Raw genomic sequence first — 20,000 nt, forward strand, 5'->3', positions numbered from 1 at the left:
AATGTTTCTCCATAAAGCTTCTCTATTCCTTCTATCTTTCCTTCACTTCCTCCCCTTCCTTCCTTTCACTTCTCATCCTTTCCTGTGCTTCTTCCTCTTTCATTCCTCACTCCTTATTCTCCTCTTCGTTTGTTTGTTCCTTGTCTGCTTCGTTTTGATGTTATTCCTTTGTCTTTTATTTCTTTTTCTTCTTTCTTTAATTTTCTCTCGCTCTTCTCTCTTCACTTTCTTTTCTCTCTACTGTTTTCTTCCTTTTATTCTATCTTCTTTCTTTCACTTCTCGTCTTCTCCCTCATTTCGTTTCCCTCCTTCCTTTTTTACTTTTTTTCATAATTTCCTCAGTTTTATCTCCTCCCTTTCCCTTCTCCTCCATTTATCTCATCTTCCTCTCTCTCCCTCCTTCCTTTTCACTTCATATCACTTCTCCACTGTCTTCCTCTTCTTCCTCTGGCACTTCCCTTTTACTTCTTCTCCATTTATCTCCTCCACTTCCTCTATCTCTTCCTTTTCACTTATTCTTCTCCATTTTCTCCTCCATCTCCTCTTCCTTCTTCCTTTCATCTCTCTACACTTTGCCAAATTTCTCTTTCCTTCTCTTCTCACAAATTTGTCGCTTATTCTTCTTCCTTATGTCTTGTTTTTTATCTTCCTTTGTCCTCTCCCTTTTCTCGTCTTATTTCTTTAATATTTTCTATTTCCTTCATTCTTTAAGGGTTATTTCTTCTTTCTTTCTTTCCTTCTTTGTCTTCATTTCCCTCTTTCCACCTCCTTTCTTGTTCCTTCCTCTCTCTCTTTCTCTTTCCTCTTCCTCGTTTCTATATCCGCTCCCCTATTCCTTTCTTTTCCTCTCTTTTGCTTCCACTGTTTCCCTTCTTCTCTATTGTTTCTTCCCTCTCTTCCCACTCTTCTCTTTTCTCTCTGTGTGCCTTTCTCTCTTCCTCCTCCTTTTATCTCCCTCTCTTCGTCACTTTTCTTTTATCTCTCTTTCTTTCCCCTTTCCTCTCTCCCAGCCTTCTCTTTCTCTATCTGCAAATTTTTTCTTCATTTCCACGTACTCTTGTTTCCTCCTTTCATTGTTATTTTTCTTCCTCTTCTTCTTCTTCTTCCTCTTTCTCCTTAACTTTACATTCTACTGGAAATTAAAAGGAAAATCTGAAACACATTTTAAAGTATCGAGTGTTAAGAAGAATTTTAATCATTATTGTTTTTCCTCTTTTCCTTTTCTTTTCTTTCTTTTCCTGTATTGCTTTTTAGTTTCCTCGTATGTTCTGGTGGTGGTGGTGGTTGTGATGGTGGGGGTGGTGGTGGTGGTGGATAATTTTCTTATATACTCGTATCTTTGTTTTTATGTACGGTTACGAGTATAATACGTTATATGGGTTCTTGATCTTGTTTATTACCTATAGTAGTAGTAGTAGTAGTAGTAGTAGTAGTAGTTGTAGTAGTAGTAGCAGTAGCTGTAGTTGTAGTAGTTGTTGTTGTTGTTGCATTTTTTATTGTTATTTTCATTTATTGTCTTTTCTTGTTTCAAGTTTATGCTTCTCTTCTTCCTCCTTTTTTTTCTTATTCCTTCTCTTCTCCTTCTCTTCTTCCTCCTCCTCCCCTTCCCCTTTCTCTTTTTTTTTTCTTCTCTTATCCCCTTCTCCTCCTCCTCCTCCTCCTCCTCCTCCTCCCCCTTCTTTTCTTTTTTTTTTCTTCTTTTCTCTCTCTTTTCTTCTTCTTCGCCTTCTGTATTTATTTTTATTCTTCGTTTCTTTTTTATTCAAGTCTTTCAAATGTAAATCGCCTTTGAAAACGTTGAGTCTCTCTCTCTCTCTCTCTCTCTCTCTCTCTCTCTCTCTCTCTCTCTCTCTCTCTCTCTCTCTCTCTCTCTCTCTCTCTCTTCTATTTCTTTTTTTCTTTATTATTACCTCTCTCCACTATTTTTATTAATTTTTCCGACCTGTTTAATTTCTCATTTATTTTCTCACATCCAAGTTATCAATTAATTCTTTTATCTTATTTCTTTATTTAATTACATTTTTTTCTATTTCTCCATTTCTTTATGTTTCCTCCAGTCATGTCCAGTTTCCCTTTCTTTCACAATTTTCTTTATTTTTTCCCTCTTCTTCCTTATCATCATTATAAACATCATTAATATCTAATCTTTCTTTTCATACATTTTCTTTCTTAACTTTCTCCTCTTCTTATCTTTATTCTTCTTCTCCTTCCTTCTCTTAATCCTTTTTTTACCTTCATCCTCCTTTTCTTTACCCTCCTCCTCTTTCTCCTTGTTATTTTTCTTTCTCCTTTCCTTTAATATGTCTTGTGCTTCCTTTCTTCCTTTCCTTCTTTTCTTCCAATATTCCTCCCTCTTTCCTCCACTCCCCAATACTTCCTCCTTCTCTCCTCCAATATCCCTCACTAATTCCCTACATTAACCCTTCTTCTTTCCTCCAATACTGCTCAAACTTTCCTCCAATAGCTCTATTTCCATCAGACCTCTCTCTCTCTCTCTCTCTCTCTCTCTCTCTCTCTCTCTCTCTCTCTCTCTCTCTCTCTCTCTCTCTCTCTCTCTCTCTCTCTCTCTCTCTCTCTCTCTCTTCTTTATCTCCAACTTTGATCAGATTTATCTCATTGCTTCCTTCCTTATCTCTTATATATTTTTTTCTCTCTCTTTCCTGTCTCTCTTTCTTCTTTTTCTTCTTCTTCTTCCTCCTCCTCCTCCTCCTTCTCTTTCAGATCTCTTTCTCTCATCTTGTCTTCTTTTTATTTTCTTCTTTTTTCCATTTACTGCTCTTTCCTTTCTGTTTCCTGTCTTTAATGCTCTTCTTCTTTTTCTCTTCTTTGTTCTTTTCCAATTAGTCATTTCCTTTTCTTCCTCTTCACTTCTTTCATTTGTTTCCTTCTTTACTCTTATTTTCCTTCTTTTTTAATTATATTTCCTTTCCCTTTCTGTTTCCTTATCTTGTATTATCTTTATTTATCTTTTCTCTATTCTAGTTTTCCACTTTTTTTTTATCTATTTTCTCTTTTTTCCTTGTCTCACCCCTCTTTACTTTTCTTTCTTTAACTTTTCCTATACTTTTCATTACTCTCTTTTCCTTCTTACCCTCTCTCTCTCTCTCTCTCTCTCTCTCTCTCTCTCTCTCTCTCTCTCTCTCTCTCTCTCTCTCTCTCTCTCTCTCTCTCTCTCTCTCTCTCTCTTTCCTCTTATCTTACAGGTGAAGGAAAGAAAGAGAAAACAGATGGAAGAATAAAAATAAAGGAAAGATGAAATTTAGAGGAAGGAAAGGAAGGAAGAAAAGAAAAGGGTAGCGAGGAAAGAAAAAAAGCAGGGAAACTGTAGATAATGCAAAGAAAGTAAGGAAAGGGTATTTTTTATAACCATACCCCTTTCCCTTCCCATTTCATTCCTTCTCCTTCGCTACTAAGAGAGGGAGAAAGGGAGGGAAGTAAAATTTCTGCACTATTACCTTTTACCTTTTCTTTCCCATTTTTTTCTTTCCTTTTCCACTATCACGTAAAGATAGAGAAGGGAGAGAGTTTTCAGTACTTTCGACCTCTATTTTTTCTCTCTTTTCATTTCCCATTTCCTCTCCCTTCCCTTCCCTTTCCTTCCGCCCCTTTCAGGCAGGTGAGAGGGAAGGTGAGGGCAGGTAATGAGGAGACATAGGACAGGTGACTCAATTAATTACTATCGCCTTCCACAGTCTATTTAATGAAGAGGAAACGAGACCATCACTCTCTCTCTCTCTCTCTCTCTCTCTCTCTCTCTCTCTCTAATGCCTTTTTTCCCTAAATTTTAAAATGTTATGTTAAATTTAATGTGTTTTTGTTTTGTTTTGTTTTGTCTTTAAGGAATATTAATCACTACAGCTAAAAAGATGAATTTAAAACCCATCATCACCATCATCATCATCGTCACCACCACCACCACCACCACCACCACCACCACCGTCATCATCATCATCACCATCATAAAAGCAATTCAATACAGCCTCCTTACTCTTCTTAATTAACTAAACCTCTATCTATTGCACCACCACCATCATCACCACCACAAGCACCACCACAGCCATTCATAACACCATCTACGCATCTATTACACCAAATCTATCTATTACACCATCACCACAACCACTACCATCACCACAGCCCATCACACAACGCACTCCCTCCTCTCTTCACCTTTCCTTCCTCTTTCCTCTTTCCTTCCTTTTTTCCCTTCACTATCTTACTCATTTCCTCCTCCTGTTTTTTTTTACTCTCCTAATCTTCTAATTCTCCTCCTCCTTCTCCTTTTCTCCACCTCTCCTCTATTTTCTTCACTGTTTATTCATTTTCTCCTTCCTCCTTTCTCCTTTCTTCTTGCTCTGCTTCTCCTTTCCTCCTCTTTCTTTTTCCTTCTCTCCCTTCCTCTTCCTTTATCTCTATTCACCTTCTCTCCTTCCTTTCCCTTTACCTTCCATTCATCTCTCCTCTCTCGCTCTCCATACCTCCTCCTCCTGCTTTCATATTTTTCTGCTCTTCCTCCTCCTCCTCTTTCCTTCCCTCCTTCCTATTCTCCCTACACTCTTTCTCCTCTCCTCTTCCTCCTCTGCCCTATTTTCTTCAAACTAATTCCCTCTCCTTCTCCTCCTCTTATTCCTCCTCGTCCCCCTCCTTTCTTTCCTCTTATTCTCACCTGCGTGTCATCTTTCCAGCTTCATTACGACCCAAGACTCCTGCCTTTCCCTCACTCACCTGTTCCTGCCTCACCCACCCACCTGTCCCTGTCTACCCTGCCACCGAAGCCAGAGAGGATAAATAGAGAGATAGGGAAGGAGGTGCTCGTAAGGAAGGCAGAATGGGAGAGATAGAGATGATGATGATAAAGACACGAGAGAAGATTAAGAGACGATGTAAATAATGAGTAGGAGAGAGAAACGGAGAGAGGAACTAAACAAACACACAGACAGACAGACAGACAGACAGGGCAAGGTCAAACTCAGTCAATCGTGTGCCACCTAATTAATGAACTAACAAAACTAAGGTAGAGCCGTAAGTCACACTTAATGAGACTCTACACACTCATATACGTGTGCTCATCAACACGCTAATTAAGGCACACACACCTGCGCCGCCCTCACCTCACACATACACACTCACAAACACACAAACACACACACACACAGGTAAGCAAACACTAGTAATCCTATATATATTGTTTTTTTCTTCGTTTTTGTTTTTGCTTAACGTAGAAAGGGAAGGGAAGGGAAGGAAAGGGAAGGGAAGGGAAGGGATGGGATGGGAAGGGAAGGGAAGGGAAGGGAAGGGAAGGGAAGGGTAGGGAAGAGAAGGGAAGGGAAGGGAATAGAAAGGAAGGAAACAAAATGAGAGGAAAAGAAGAAAGGGATGAGAGGAAAAGAGTGAATGCAAAGGAATAATGAAAAAGAGAAGAGAGGAGAGGAAGTAAAAAAAAATAAAAGGAAAAGGAACGGGAGAAAGAGAAGTGAACAGAAAAGAAAGAAAAACAAAAGGAGGAAAACAGGAAAGGAGAGCAAAAGAAAGGAAAGAAAATTAAGGCAAAGTAAAAGAAGAGAAAGGAGGAACAAAAACACACGAAGCGAAGAATCTGAGAAAAAAAAACGAAAAAAGTGAACGGAAGAAGATAGGAGAAAGAGAAAAGGAGAGAGAGTAGAGGAGAAAATAACGGAAATGATAGAAGGGAAGAGAGAGAAGAGAGGGAGGAAAGGAAGGCAATTTGAAGGCACGGGAGATGAGGTAAGGGAGATGATGAGACAGAATGCAGATGAGGGGAGGGAGATGATGGGAGGTAATTCAAATGAGAGGAAGGGGGGAAGGAAGAGGAGGAGGAAGAGGAAGGGGAGGTGAAAGAAGGCAGCTAATGGGTGGGGGGAGAGAGAGAGAGAGAGAGAGAGAGAGAGAGAGAGAGAGAGAGAGAGAGAGAGAGAGAGAGAGAGAGAGAGAGAGAGAGAGAGAGAGCTAAGGAAACTCTTATTTTCTCCCTAAGGAAAGATAGTTTGAAAGTTGCTTACCATCTGTCCATTTGTCTGTCTGTCTATCCTGTAACAGGAAGAGGAGGACGAGGAAGAGGAGGAGGAGGAGGAGGAGGAGGAAGAGGAGGAGGAGGAGGAGGAGGAGGAGGAGGAGGAGGAGGAGGAGGAGGAGGAGGAGGAAGGATAAACTTTAGACACTTCCCTGTCATGTTGTTGTCAGGGTGTGTATGCTCTCTCTCTCTCTCTCTCTCTCTCTCTCTCTCTCTCTCTCTCTCTCTCTCTCTCTCTCTCTCTCTGTCTCTGTCTCTGTCTCTCTCTCTCTCTCTCTCTCTCTCTCTCTCTCTCTCTCTCTGTCAAGGCAATTGGGATACATAATTACGTATCAAAATATAAATAAAATAATACTCTAATTACATTCTCTCTCTCTCTCTCTCTCTCTCTCTCTCTCTCTCTCTCTCTCTCTCTCTCTCTCTCTCTCTCTCTCTCTCTCTCTCTCTCCCTTGATACCCATTTCCATTAACAAGTTTCATCTCTCCCCTTCCCACCTCTTCCTCCCCCTACTCCTGTTCCTCCTCCTTCTCCTCCTCCTCCTCCTCCTCCTCCTTCTCCTCCTCCTCCTCCTCCTCCTCCTCCTCCTCCTTTAACCGTAGTAATCCTCTCTGTTGCTTTAATAGATTCTCTCTCTCTCTCTCTCTCTCTCTCTCTCTCTCTCTCTCTCTCTCTCTCTCTCTCTCTCTCTCTCTCTCTCTCTCTCTCTCTCTCTAATGCCTTCTCTTCCTCCTCCTCTTCCTGTTCCTGTTCCTCTTCTTCCTCTTCCATTAACTCCTCCTCCTCCTTCTCCTTTTCCTCTTCCTCTTCTCCATTCATCAACACTTTCCTCCTCTTCTTCTTCCCTCCTCCTCCTCCTACTCCACCTACATCCACCTTGAGTTGCCTTCTAAAACTGGAGTTTCCATCCACGTAATGCCCTCTCCACCCACCCCACTCTCCCTCTCATCCACCTCCTTCACCTCTCCCCTCTCTCCCCTTGCACTATCCACTCTCTCCCACACACCTCCACTCTCCTAATCCACTTCCCCCATCCACATTTCAACTCTATTATATCACTTACGCTGCCTTGGTCCACTTCACCTAAACCACCTCCACAAATTTCACTTCCTTCCTTCCTTCCTTCCTTCATTCCTTCTTTCATTTCTCCACATGTTTCTTTCCTTTTCTCTTTCTCTCTTCCTATGCATGACAATGATATTTTTTGGTCTCTCTCTCTCTCTCTCTCTCTCTCTCTCTCTCTCTCTCTCTCTCTCTCTCTCTCTCTCTGAAAAACTAATTTCTCCTCCCATTCCCTTTCTCTCTCTCCCTCTCACAATCATTTCACCCTTCCTTTCCTCTCTTCCTTCTTGTTCTCCTGCTTCCTTCCTTCTCTGTTAGCTTCTCTCCTTCCCTTCCTCCTGCCTCATCGTTTCCTCCATTCATTCATTCACACACACACACACACACACACACACACACTAAGCCTTCTACTCATTCTTTCCTTTTCCTCCTTCTTATTCATTATCCTTTCTTCCTTCCTTCATTCATTCTTTCTCCATATCACACTGACTAAAAGTTCTCTTCATTTATTCCTTCTTTTATTCCTTCCTTCCTTCCTTCCTTCTATGTGTCTAAATAATTAAACTGACCTTCTTTAATCTTCAATCCCTCCCTCCTTTCTCCCTTCCTTCCTTTCCTTCACACCAACTGACCCTCTCTCTCTCTCTCTCTCTGTCTCTCTCCCTCTCTCCCTCTCCCCACTCTCTCACATCCCTTCCTCCTTCCATCTTATCCTCTTCCTCTCCTTCCTCCCTCCCCCCAGTCACTTCCTCCTTCCCTGTGACCTTCTCCCTCCCCATCCTTCTCCTTCCCTCTCCCTCTCCCAGTAAAGGCGAATGTCAAGGGTGATTATGTAGATGGAACAATTAATATTCTATCCTGTTCTCACCTCTCACAAGGCAGAGGGAGAGTGCTGGGAGAGTTGCTTCTTCACCAGGGAGAGTGAGAGGGAGAGGGAGAGATAAGAGTAAAAAAGGGAGAGAAATAACTTAGCTTTTTTCTTTTCTCCCTCTCATGAGACGCTGATGAAAGGACTGGGAGGGAGGGAGAGGGAGGGGGAGAGGGAGAGAGAGGGTGAGAGAGGAAGAGGGAGAGGACACACGATACTAGATAGAAAGACGTATGTAAGGACAAAGGAAATATGAGAGAGAGAGAGAGAGAGAGAGAGAGAGAGAGAGAGAGAGAGAGAGAGAGAGAGAGAGAGAGAGAGAGAGAGAGAGAGAGAGAGAGAGAGAGAGAGAGAGAGAGAGAGAGAGAGAGAGAGAGTCAGGATACACTCAACTTGAACTTTGGGAATATAATAGTAACACCTCTTGCTGCACGCACACACATACACACACACACACACACACACACACACACACACACACACACACACACACACACACACACACACACGTTCAGATCCTAAAACAAAGTAGCTGTAATTCTCTTGATGAAGGGACAGTTTCAAACATTCATTTATGCATTTTTTTGTTTGTGCAATGTAATAGACGTGAATCTGCGTGGCCTTGTGTGAATGTTGTTGCTGTTGTTGTTGTTGTTGTTGTTTTTAGTGGTGGTGGTGGTGGTGGCGGCGGTGATGGTGGTGTTTTTGGCATTGAGAGAGAGAGAGAGAGAGAGAGAGAGAGAGAGAGAGAGAGAGAGAGAGAGAGAGAGAGAGAGAGAGAGAGAGAGAGAGAGAGAGAGGCAAAAAATATATCTATAAAAGTAACGAAAAAAAACAAAAACAATAAATAGCAATTCAACCATAACGTCTTTACCACCACACTTATTACACAAACAAACAAACAAACAAACAAACAAACAAACAAACAACACCATGGAAAAGCAAACATGATCATACAACACAAAACTCCGATCGGGTATTGCTTTGTATTGCTCTTACTCACACACACACACACACACACACACACACACACACACACACACACACACACACACACGATGCAGTGAAAGTTCCCAAACACTCCCGCCGTTTTCTTTCTATAGTTTCTACATTTTCTTAATTTTCCACCCATTTCTGTAGTAGTAGTAGTAGTAGTAGTAGTAGTAGTAGTAGTAGTAGTAGTAGTAGTAGTAGTAGTAGTAGTTCTATGATCTCTATAACGATTACTATTTTTGATTTTGTTGTTTTTGTTTTCGTTGTTCTTTTCTTTCATCTTTATCTTTACTCCTCCTCCTCCTCCTCCTCCTCCTCCTCCTCCTCCTCCACCTCCTCCTACTCTTTTTTAACTATCACCACTTTTATAAGCATCACACTCACACCATCTCCTACACCACCCCTAAGATCATCCCCATCCATCCCCAACACACACACACACACACACACACACACACATAAACACAAAACCAGTCACTCCCCTACTACACACACAGAGGACCTCCCCCAACACCCCAATACACACATACTCGTACACCTATCCCTCCTGTACACACACACCCACACACACACAGGGCACAATTCCAGGCCCACATTCCTATAGAGGCCTCATCATCAGGCGACACGTGCAGTTTCTTGCGGCCAATATGCAAATGACACCCCTTTCGGCGACAGGGTAATGCGAGTGATGGGCTGTTAGCTCCCCTTCACCGCACAGGAAGGGAAGGGGGCAGGAGGGTGGGGAGGAGAGGAGGAAGTTGGGAAATTGAAGGAGGAGGAGGAGGAGGAGGAGAAGGAGGAAAGGGAAGGGAAGGGAATGGAAGAGGATGGCAGGGAAATTGAAGGAGGAATGGCAGGGTGAAGGAAAGGGAAGGGAAGGGAAGGGAAGGGAAGGGAAGGGAAAGGGAAAGATTGCTGAAGGGAAACTGAAGGAGGAAGGAAAGAGAAGGTTGGATGAAAGGAAAGGAAGGAAAGGAAAAGGACGAGGGGAAAAATGTAAAGGGAAGAAAAGGAGGAGGATGAAGAGGAGAAATGAGAGATAGTGGTAAAAAAAGAGGAAACAGGCATGACAAGGAAAGAAGGAGAGAAGAAGAAGAGGCGAAATTGAAGGAGGAATAAAGATGGGAAGGACTAAAGAGGGAGAGACAGCGGAAACTGTAAGAAAAAGAGGGGGAAAGAGGAGGAAGAGGAGGAGGAGAAGCACGAAAAGAGGAGAAAAGGAAGAGGGATAATGAAAAGCAGTATTAAAAAAGAAAAGAGGAAAAGATAAGAGAAAATGGGAGAAGAAGAAGTAAAAAAAGGAATATGGCAAAAAGAAAGATACGAAGAGGGATAAGAAGTAATAAAGAAGAGAGAAGGGAATGGAAGGGAAAATGATGATGATGAAGGAAAAGGAAGAATAGGAGGAAGGGAGGAAGCTAAAGGAAGAGAAAGAGGAAAATGAAGAGGAGGAAGACGAAAGAGAAATGAAATAGTAAAAGGGGAGATAAGAAAGGGAAGATAAAAGGAGAGAGAGAGAGAGAGAGAGAGAGAGAGAGAGAGAGAGAGAGAGAGAGAGAGAGAGAGAGAGAGAGAGAGAGAGAGAGAGAGAGAGAGAGATAGTTTATGAGTCAAAAGGAAAGGAAAGAGGGGGATGATGGAAAAGATGAGAAGATAATGTAATAAAACAACAAAGGAAGGAGAAATGGAGGGAGAAATGGGGAAGAGGAGGAAAGAGAAAGAGGAGAAAGGATAGAGGAGTAAGAGGAAAGGGAAAGAGGAGAGAGGGAAAAAAAAAACTCCTCTCATTAACATATCAAAGGCTCTCCCAGGTCAGCTATGGGAAGAGAGATTAAATGGGGAATTGGGGAAGGAATGGGTGTATACATGTATGGATGCTGTGGGTGATGAGGTGAAGGGATGGAAAAAAAAAAAAAATAGGTGATAGGAAAAGTGATGGATGATGATGGGAGATAGTAATGGGTGACTTTTAATGAGTGATGGGTAGTGTATAGGGGTTAATTGGGGAGAGAGATGAGGATGGAATACTTATAGGAAATGGTAAAAGGAATAAATAGGAATCAATAGGAATGGGAGGAAATTTTTGCAAGACTGGAAATGGGGAATAAATTTGAATAGAATGGGGAAGGAAGGGGGAAAAATAAGAGTGAATGGGAGAAATCATGAAGGAATTTGCTGTTTCTTAGAAGTATTTTACATAGGAATAGGAATGAAGAGAAAGAAAAATATTATGCTCTCTCTCTCTCTCTCTCTCTCTCTCTCTCTCTCTCTCTCTCTCTCTCTCTCTCTCTCTCTCTCTCTAACGATCTTTCCTCCCCTTTCCTTTCATTCTGCTTCTCTTTCCACGTGTCATATAGTCTGCCCGCCCCCCCCCCTCTCTCTCTCTCTCTCTCTCTCTCTCTCTCTCTCTCTCTCTCTCTCTCTCTCTCTCTCTCTCTCTCTCTCTCTCAAGTCAATCATGCGTTTACTTTTCCCAACCTTCCTTCTGTCCGTCTTCCCTTTCCTGTCTTTCCGTTTGACCAATCAGCGAGCGACTAATGGCCCGACAGGAATAGAAGACGCATTTTGATTGGCTAATGGCACGCCGCCCATTCCACAGACGACACGGCCGAGAAATGGGAAGGAAAATATAAGGAGAGGACTCGTAAAGAAGGTGGAAGGAGGAGGAGGAGGAGGAGGAGGAGGAGGAGGAGGAGTAGGAGGAGGAGGAGGAATACAAAGGAAAGCCAAACAGCAACAGACATTTTGATCCTTGCGAGGCTGGAGGAGGAGGAGGAGGAGGAGGAGGAGGAGGAGGGTGGGGGGAATAATGAGAGGAAAGAGGTTATTTTATAAGAAGGGAGGAAAATAAAGAGTGAAGGAAGAACTAGTAAGCTATGAAAAGGAAAGGGAAAAAGAGAAAAGAAACAACGAAATTAATAAAAGTGAATGAATGAATGAATGTAATAATAATAATAATAATAATAATAATAATAATAATAATAATAATAATAATAATAATAATCAAGGTAAAGGCAGACAAACAGATAGAGAGACATAGAGATAAAACAGATAACAATAGAAAGGAAAAGAAAATGGAGTAAGGGTAAGATGAAAAAGGAAAGAGAAGAGGGAAAATATTTAATGAAGGTGTGAATGAGAGAATAAAAAAAATAATGAAAATAATAAAACAGAAAAATAAAAGGGAGATAACCAGTAATGAAGAAAGACGGAAGGAAGGAAGGAGTGGAAGAAATGTTCAATGAGAAAAGAAATAGTGGAGGAAAAGAAATATTGAGGGAAGGAATGGAAAAGAAAATAATAAAGCCAGTAACGAAAGGGAGGAAGGGAAAATGGAAGAAGAAGAAGAAGAAGAAGAAGAAGAAGAAGAAGAAGAAGAAGAAGAAGATAAATTAATAAAGGAAAGTGTACATAAGTGAAAAATATCAAAAGAAAAAAACATAGATGAAAAACAAGAAGGAATTAAGTGACAGAGAGAGAGAGAGAGAGAGAGAGAGAGAGAGAGAGAGAGAGAGAGAGAGAGAGAGAGAGAGAGAGAGAGTTGGAAAATTACTTCTCTTTCCTGTTTCTTGCTCCCTAAACTCTCTCTCTCTCTCTCTCTCTCTCTCTCTCTCTCTCTCTCTCTCTCTCTCTCTCTCTCTCTCTCTCTCTCTCTCTCTCTCTCATTTTTCCTTCATCTCCTTCATATCTTCACGAACTCAGCATCTTATGGCCCTCCTTCTCTTCTCCTCCCCTAATTACCTTCTTTACCTTCCTCCTTCCTCTCTTTTACCTTCACTCTTTTTCCCCACTTACTCTTTACAACACCTACTTACAGTCAGGATGATAGAGAAGGAGGCAGGTCCTACTCACAGTCTAGGTGATGAGAAGGGAGTCCATCCTGTAGGTACAAGCCTATCTGCCTGCCAAGTTACAGAGGCTCGTTCCTCCTGCTGGAGCTGATGGCTTTCTTGACAACATACAGCGATGGGTCCATCTGTAAACAAACAATTAACCACTAAACAAACAACTGATTAACCTGTAAACAAATCATTAATTAACCCACCTGTAAACAAACAATTAACCACTAAACAAACAATTAACCTGAAAACAAATCATTAATTAACCTACCTGTAACTAAACAACTGATTAACTCACAATATAACATCAAGGTCTAATAAGGTTCACATTCACGCTCCACATTCAGGTCACTATGCTCTTTACATACAATTTACTAGTCCACTTTATACATCCCTGTTTAAATCTCAAGGAACATGTTAATCAGCTGGTGCATCTCGTGACCTGCACAGGCATAAACAGAATACACAACCATTCATAAATTTATATAAAGCTTGAGTGTCACTGGAGTTACATTAAGTCCTGTTCTAAATTACACTTGATATATTGAAGCACTGAGGCAACACAATGCAAAACAAACTCTTATGTAAGGTAGCTAGAAGGTTCATAAACAAGGTAATTAATCAAGCATAGAGACACTTAAGAGCACATGTATACAACACCTGTGCAAACATGAATATTTCTCAACAGCAATCTCTCTCTCTCTCTCTCTCTCTCTCTCATACATCCTTTCCTTCACTGCAATTTAATTTTTTCCTTTTCTTTTCGTCTTTTCTCTATTTCCTCCTCCTCTTCTTTCATTCCCCTTTTTCCTCTTCTCTTCTCCTATAATTCCCCTAACTTTCCTTTCAATTTACCTCCTTTCCTCTCTCTCTCTCTCTCTCTCTCTCTCTCTCTCTCTCTCTCTCTCTCTCTCTCTCTCTCTCTCTCTCTCTATGAAAGCAAGTTTAGTCGCCATAAAGGAGGAGGAGGAGGAAGGCTGATGAAAGGGAGGAAGAAAAAGAGGGGAGGAAGAGAGAGAGAGAGAGAGAGAGAGAGAGAGAAAGGTAGGATATAAAAGAACAATAATACGAAAGGAAGGAGAGGAAGGGCACTAAAGAAAGAGAGAAAGGAGAGAAGAAGAAAGGAGGAAAAAGGAGGAAAAAAGGAAAGGAGAACATGGAAGAAAATTTAAAGGAATTAATACAAATGTGAGAGAGAGAGAGAGAGAGAGAGAGAGAGAGAGAGAGAGAGAGAGAGAGAGAGAGAGAGAGAGAGAGAGAGAGAGAGAGAGAGAGAGAGAGAGAGAGAGAGAGAGAGAGAGAGATAATAGTGCAATAACAAAAGAGAAGAGTAAATAAAATAAAATAAAAAGAAGAAGAGAGAAGAAAAGAGAGAGGAGGAGGAAGAGGAGGAGGGAGGAGAGAGAAAGAGGAGGAGAGAATGTAAGAAAATAAGAATGAAGTAATGTAAAAGGAAGGAGAGAAGGAACATTACGGGAAGAAAGGAAGGGAAGAGGAAGAAGAGTCAAAGGAAATTGGGAGGAAAAGAAGGAAGGAGGGAAAGGAAGGAGAATTTCTGACGTATAAAAGGCGAAAAGAAAATCGAGGATAGGGAAAAGAAAGAAGGGAAGAGAAAAATGACATGAAAGAGAAGAAAGAAATATAATGTAAACGAATATGAATAAAAAAGAAAAAAAAACATTGAAAGAATATTATGAAAAGAAAACGAGAGAAAAACACAGTGAAGGGAGGATGAAAGAAAGAAAGAAAAATGAAGAAAGAAGGATATAAAGACAAGCTACATGGAAAAAAATACAGAATGAAATATAAATGAAGAAAAAAAGAAGATAAATAAGAAAATAGGATAATTCGATAGGACATATGGGAGAAAAAAGAATAAATGAAGGGAGGAAGAAAAGAGAATGAAAGGATAGTTATGGAAAAAAGAAAGAATGAGGTGTGTGTGTGTGTGTGTGTGTGTGTGTGTGTGTGTGTGTGTGTGTGTGTGTGTGTGTGTGTGTAATCTTCCTTGCATTAATTTACTTTATTTCAACGTTGTCTAATGATCATCTTGCGTTTTCTTTCATTTTTATCGCACAACAATTTTACGAGAGCAAGAGAGAGAGAGAGAGAGAGAGAGAGAGAGAGAGAGAGAGAGAGAGAGAGAGAGAGAGAGAGAGAGAGAGAGAGAGAGCACACGTTTTCTCATTCTCATTTTCTCCTTGCACGTAATGAAGTGCTTGTGTTCAGATTCATCAGCTGTTTCATTTCCTGCGTCCAAAATTTTCCTGCACCTCATAACACTTGCAGCAGCACAGCACACCACACCACAGCACAGCACAGCACAGCGGAGAACAGGGCACCAAACCACAGCGGAGAACAGAACACCACAACACAGCACTTGGCAACACAGCACATCACAACAGTACAATACACCACAACACAGCACAGGGCATCACAACGCAGCACAACACAACAGGGCGTCACAAACCTCGCACAGCACAACACTCAGCACTTAGCACTCAGCCCAGGCAGCAGAGTGGACACAGCTACCAAGTCCATTAGAGAGAGAGAGAGAGAGAGAGAGAGAGAGAGAGAGAGAGAGAGAGAGAGAGAGAGAGAGAGAGAGAGAGAGAGAGAGAGAGAGAGAGAGAGAGAGAGAGAGAGAGAGAGAGAGAGAGAGAGAGAGAGAGAGAGAGAGAGAGAGAGAGAGAGAGAGAGAGAGAGAGAGAGAGAGAGAGAGAGAGAGAGAGAGAGAGAGAGAGAGAGAGAGAGAGAGAGAGAGAGAGAGAGAGAGAGAGAGAGAGAGAGAGAGAGAGAGAGAGAGAGAGAGAGAGAGAGAGAGAGAGAGAGAGACACGATTACAATTCTGCAACACGATAATTGTTCATAAAGTTTTCTGTCTGTCTTGCCAAAAAAAAAAAAAAAAAAATAGAATGATGTAAACCGTACTTCCAACTTTCAACTACCCATGATTCTTTGCGCAATTTGAAAAGATGAAGGAACACGTAATGGAAATGCCTTCATGAATAAAGTTTTAATACCATTCCATTAAGCCAGCCACTCGTGTGTACCAATATTGCATAAATGGCCCTGGCGGAGAATAACACAGTCTGCCCTGCGCTGACCCACGACTGCGGTAAATAGAAAACGGGTACTTATTTGGGGTAAGAAAGGTATGGGTTAGAAAATATCCCGTTTTTTTTTTTTTTTATCGGGGTGCGGGTAAGCTTGAATTTTAGGTTCTATTTATTTATTTACTAACTTATTCTTATTATCAGTTATTATTGCTATCATTATTTATTTATTTATCTCTGTTTGATCTAATTTTTACAGGTCTTTTGATAAACACGAAATAAACTAGCGGTCTTTTTCTTTAAAATTCCAAGACAATAATAAAAAAAAAAAAAAAACACAACATAATTTATCTCACTAGCAACACAACAACACAACTACAGTACAAAACATTTCCCATTCATTTCTCCCCACCCCCCCGCAACCAAAACAAAACAAAACAAAACAAAACCCAAAAAAACCAACGCCATACATCTCAACCAACACAAAAGCGAGCAAGACAACACAATACTTCCCAAAAAGTCGACACCTAAAAAAAAAAAAAAGAAAAAAAAAAAAAAAAAAAAAAAAAATCTGCCCTCGCCACACCTTTACCTGCGCCTCTCCCTCCTTCCTTTGTGGCGGGCGCTGCAAATTAGGGGCGGGCGCACCTTAGCACACCTGTAAATGTAGTGTAAACAAGACAGTTTCCCTGCTGCTGTTATTTCCCTTGCAACAAACACGGCTGGTGGTGGTGGTGGTGGTGGTGAAGAGAGAGGAGGAAGGGTTAAAGGGGGTTGAAGGATAAGGAGGAGGAGGAGGAGGAGGAGGAGGAAGGAATGAAGTAAAGATGATAGTGATAATGAAGAAATATATCTACAGAAGGAAAAGAAAAAGGACAAGAACGAGAAGAATAAGAACAAGAACGAAAAGAAGAACAAGACGAACAAGGAAAGAGAAAGATGGAAGGAAGGAAGGAAAGAAAGAAGGAAAATAGAATAAAAGAAAAAAATATCAACAACCTAACTTAAAAAAAAAAATTAAAGGAATAGCGAAAATAAAAAAAAATATTGAAAACGAGAACAAACAAAACTAAAAACAGAAACGAAGAAGCAAGAAACAACAACAATAAAAAACAAAAGGAACACACAACAATAAAGAAGAAGAAGAAGAAAGAGAATACAACCAAAATAAACAAAAGAAAAAAGGAAAGAGAAAAAGAGATAATGGGCAAAAACACAAACTTGGAAACAAAGAGACAAAACAAAGGGAAGGAGAGAGAGAGAGAGAGAGAGAGAGAGAGAGAGAGAGAGAGAGAGAGAGAGAGAGAGAGAGAGAGAGAGAGAGAGAGAGAGAGAGAGAGAGAGAGAGAGACGTAAAGTTTGCACAATATGGCTTCTTTATTGTGTCAGTCCAAGGAATTCCCTCCAAACTTTCCTCCCTCCTTCCCTCCTTCCCTCCACTCTCTCCTCCACTTCTCCATCCTCAAGAATTGGAGGTATGACCCCTCCTAACTCAGGTAAAGAGCATGGAGGAAAGCAAAGGAGAGAGAGAGAGAGAGAGAGAGAGAGAGAGAGAGAGAGAGAGAGAGAGAGAGAGAGAGAGAGAGAGAGAGAGAGAGAGAGAGAGTTACATAAAGGGAACACAATCCTCTAGTCTCTCTCTCTCTCTCTCTCTCTCTCTCTCTCTCTCTCTCTCTCTCTCTCTCTCTCTCTCTCTCTCTCTCATCCCTTCCTTCTCATTTCAATTCTCCGCTTCATTTTTCTCTTCTCGCTGGAACATCCTCTTCTTCTTTACACTTTCCTCCTCCTTCTCCTCCTCCTCCTCCTCTTCTTCCTCCTCCTTATTCTCGTCTTCCTCTTACTCAACTCTATTTTTCTTCTTTCTCTACTTTACCTTACCCTTTTCTTCTCTCTCTCTCTCTCTCTCTCTCTCTCTCTCTCTCTCTCTCTCTCTCTCTCTCTCTCTCTCTCTCAGTACTATTTTTTATTTTGATTATATTTTTCCTGATTTATTTTTATTTTATGCATTCCTTTTTCTCTACTCCTCTTCCTCCTCTCATTTTCCTTCCCCTTTAAATCCTTCTTACAATTTCCTTTTCAACTTTTTTTTCGTAATTATCATCTTGTATTTTCTTCATTCCCGGTTTTTCCTTTCTTCTAATATTTTATCATATCCTCTCTTGTTTCTTTCATTCACTATCCCCCCAACCTCTCTCTCTCTTGCTTCCCTATTTATTATGCTTTTTTATCTCCTTTATCTTATTTTGTTGTTCACTTTTTCAATTTTCTTCTTTTCTTTTTTCGCTTTTGTTTCTCGTTTCCATTTTCTACTTCAACTTCTGAGAAGATGATTTGTTTTTCTCTTTTCCTCTTGCTTTTTTCTCTTGCTTTCTTTTCATTCATTCTCTTTCTTTCTTTTTCTTTCTTTTCACGAATCAATATTTCTATTTTTCGTTTTTCTTTCAAAGTTTTTCCCTTTCGTATTAAATCCTTTTCCTTCCTTTACAGTTTCCTTCTCATTTCTCCTTCTCCTCTTCCCTGTTCTTCCATTCACCTCATCCTCTTCGTCGTCCTCTTGCTCCTTTACATGTTTTTTGTACATCTCTTCTCCTTCCCCTCATCCTCCAGTATCATCTCATCCTTTCCTCCATTCTTATCCACTTTTTTCCTTGTTTTTTCCCTCCTACACCCACTCCTCTTCCTCCTTTTCCTCCTCCTCGTAATATTTTTCCTCGCACTTCTCTTATCTTGTGTCCTCCATTCTTTATTCTTCCTTCCCTACACCCTTTCCACCCTGCACCCCTGTCTGTACCGTCACTCGTACCGTCCCGAAGCGCAGGACTGTCTATCTCTCCGTCTCAGGTGCAGCATCAGGGACGGTCGTCGGCGCGGGAGTGAGCGAAATTGCGTTACTAATACTTGAACGATCGCTTGAGGGAAGGCGGGAGTGCGAAAGGTTCTGGTCAGAGCCGCGGCGGATCGGGAAGCGAATGTGTCGACTGCCTCTTAAACGAAAATAAAAGGAAGGGATTGGAAAAGGGGAGGGAAAATAAGAGAGGGGGGTGGGTGGGTGGTGGGTGGGATGGTTGGGGAAGGGATGGGTGAGATAGTGGTAGGAATCCAGTGTCATATTTCGAGTGTGTGTGTGTGTGTGTGTGTGTGTGTGTGTGTGTTTAAATGATTTTCCAGTGTTTGTAGTGGTTTGTGTTGGTTTTGTGCTTTGATTTTGTTTGTTTTGTTTTGGTTAGCCTTTGGTTTGGTTTGTTTTGGTCAGGTTGTGGTGGTGGTGGTGGAGGTGGTGGTGGTGTTACTGTGGTTGTTAGTTATGTATTAGTTTTTCATGTCATTACCTCCGTTCTATTAATAAAAGTAGAACGAGAAAGGAGGAGGAGAGGAGAAGAGAAGGAAAGCAAAGGAAAGGAACAGATGGGAAAATTGAGAACGAAATAGAAGGAAAGAGAGAAGGAAACACACATACACACACACACTCACCCAACATACCAAACACCCAAAACTCATCACCATCACTACCAAGTATGACCACCACCACCACCACCACCACCACCACTAGCGCGAGCATTCCCCTGAACAGCGCGTTTCTCATTTCGCTGAACGGGCTCCCGCATATCGTTTAGCGGCGGCTGATTCACAGGCGCGATTCTGTAAAGGCCTGAAAACTGTGGTAAAGATATAGCCGCGCCCTTCGTCCCTGCCTTTGTGTATCTAGGAGAGAGAGAGAGAGAGAGAGAGAGAGAGAGAGAGAGAGAGAGAGAGAGAGAGAGAGAGAGAGAGAGAGAGAGAGAGAGAGAGAGAGAGGGTATGATTTACGAATGGATAATATTAAAGAGAGAGAGAGAGAGAGAGAGAGAGAGAGAGAGAGAGAGAGAGAGAGAGAGAGAGAGAGAGAGAGAGAGAGAGAGAGGGAGATAGAGAGTGTTAGTTAAAAGCGGTTCTCTGATTTTCACAGATTTTCGCACCCTATTCTTCTCTCTCTCTCTCTCTCTCTCTCTCTCTCTCTCTCTCTCTCTCTCTCTCATCAGCGATCCGTCAGACCGTAAACCCGATGGAAATCTTGATAAAAGGAGGAAAAAATTAAAAAGTATGGGGAAAAAAGGAAATAAAAATACCCTTTCTTCTTTCTTTCCCTTATGTGTTTCCTCTCATCATCATTATC

The 20,000-nt window shown here is 41.3% G+C and overlaps 1 protein-coding gene and 1 long non-coding RNA gene across 2 annotated transcripts in view; one reads left to right on the plus strand and one right to left on the minus strand.

Annotated features, from left to right (window-relative positions):
• The window catches only part of LOC135110460 (nascent polypeptide-associated complex subunit alpha, muscle-specific form-like), a 101,511-nt gene that overhangs the window by 70,910 nt on the left and 10,601 nt on the right, over positions 1–20,000 (plus strand). The gene's annotated exons all lie outside the window — the stretch shown is intronic.
• Positions 1–20,000, minus strand: part of LOC135110462 (uncharacterized) — a 77,891-nt gene that overhangs the window by 53,960 nt on the left and 3,931 nt on the right. The window contains exon 2 of the long non-coding RNA XR_010273288.1: positions 12,805–12,928. This is a non-coding gene — a long non-coding RNA (uncharacterized LOC135110462). The remainder of the gene's footprint in view (positions 1–12,804; positions 12,929–20,000) is intronic.

Source organism: Scylla paramamosain, chromosome 20 (assembly GCF_035594125.1).
Source record: "Scylla paramamosain isolate STU-SP2022 chromosome 20, ASM3559412v1, whole genome shotgun sequence".
Classification (NCBI taxonomy): domain Eukaryota; kingdom Metazoa; phylum Arthropoda; class Malacostraca; order Decapoda; family Portunidae; genus Scylla; species Scylla paramamosain.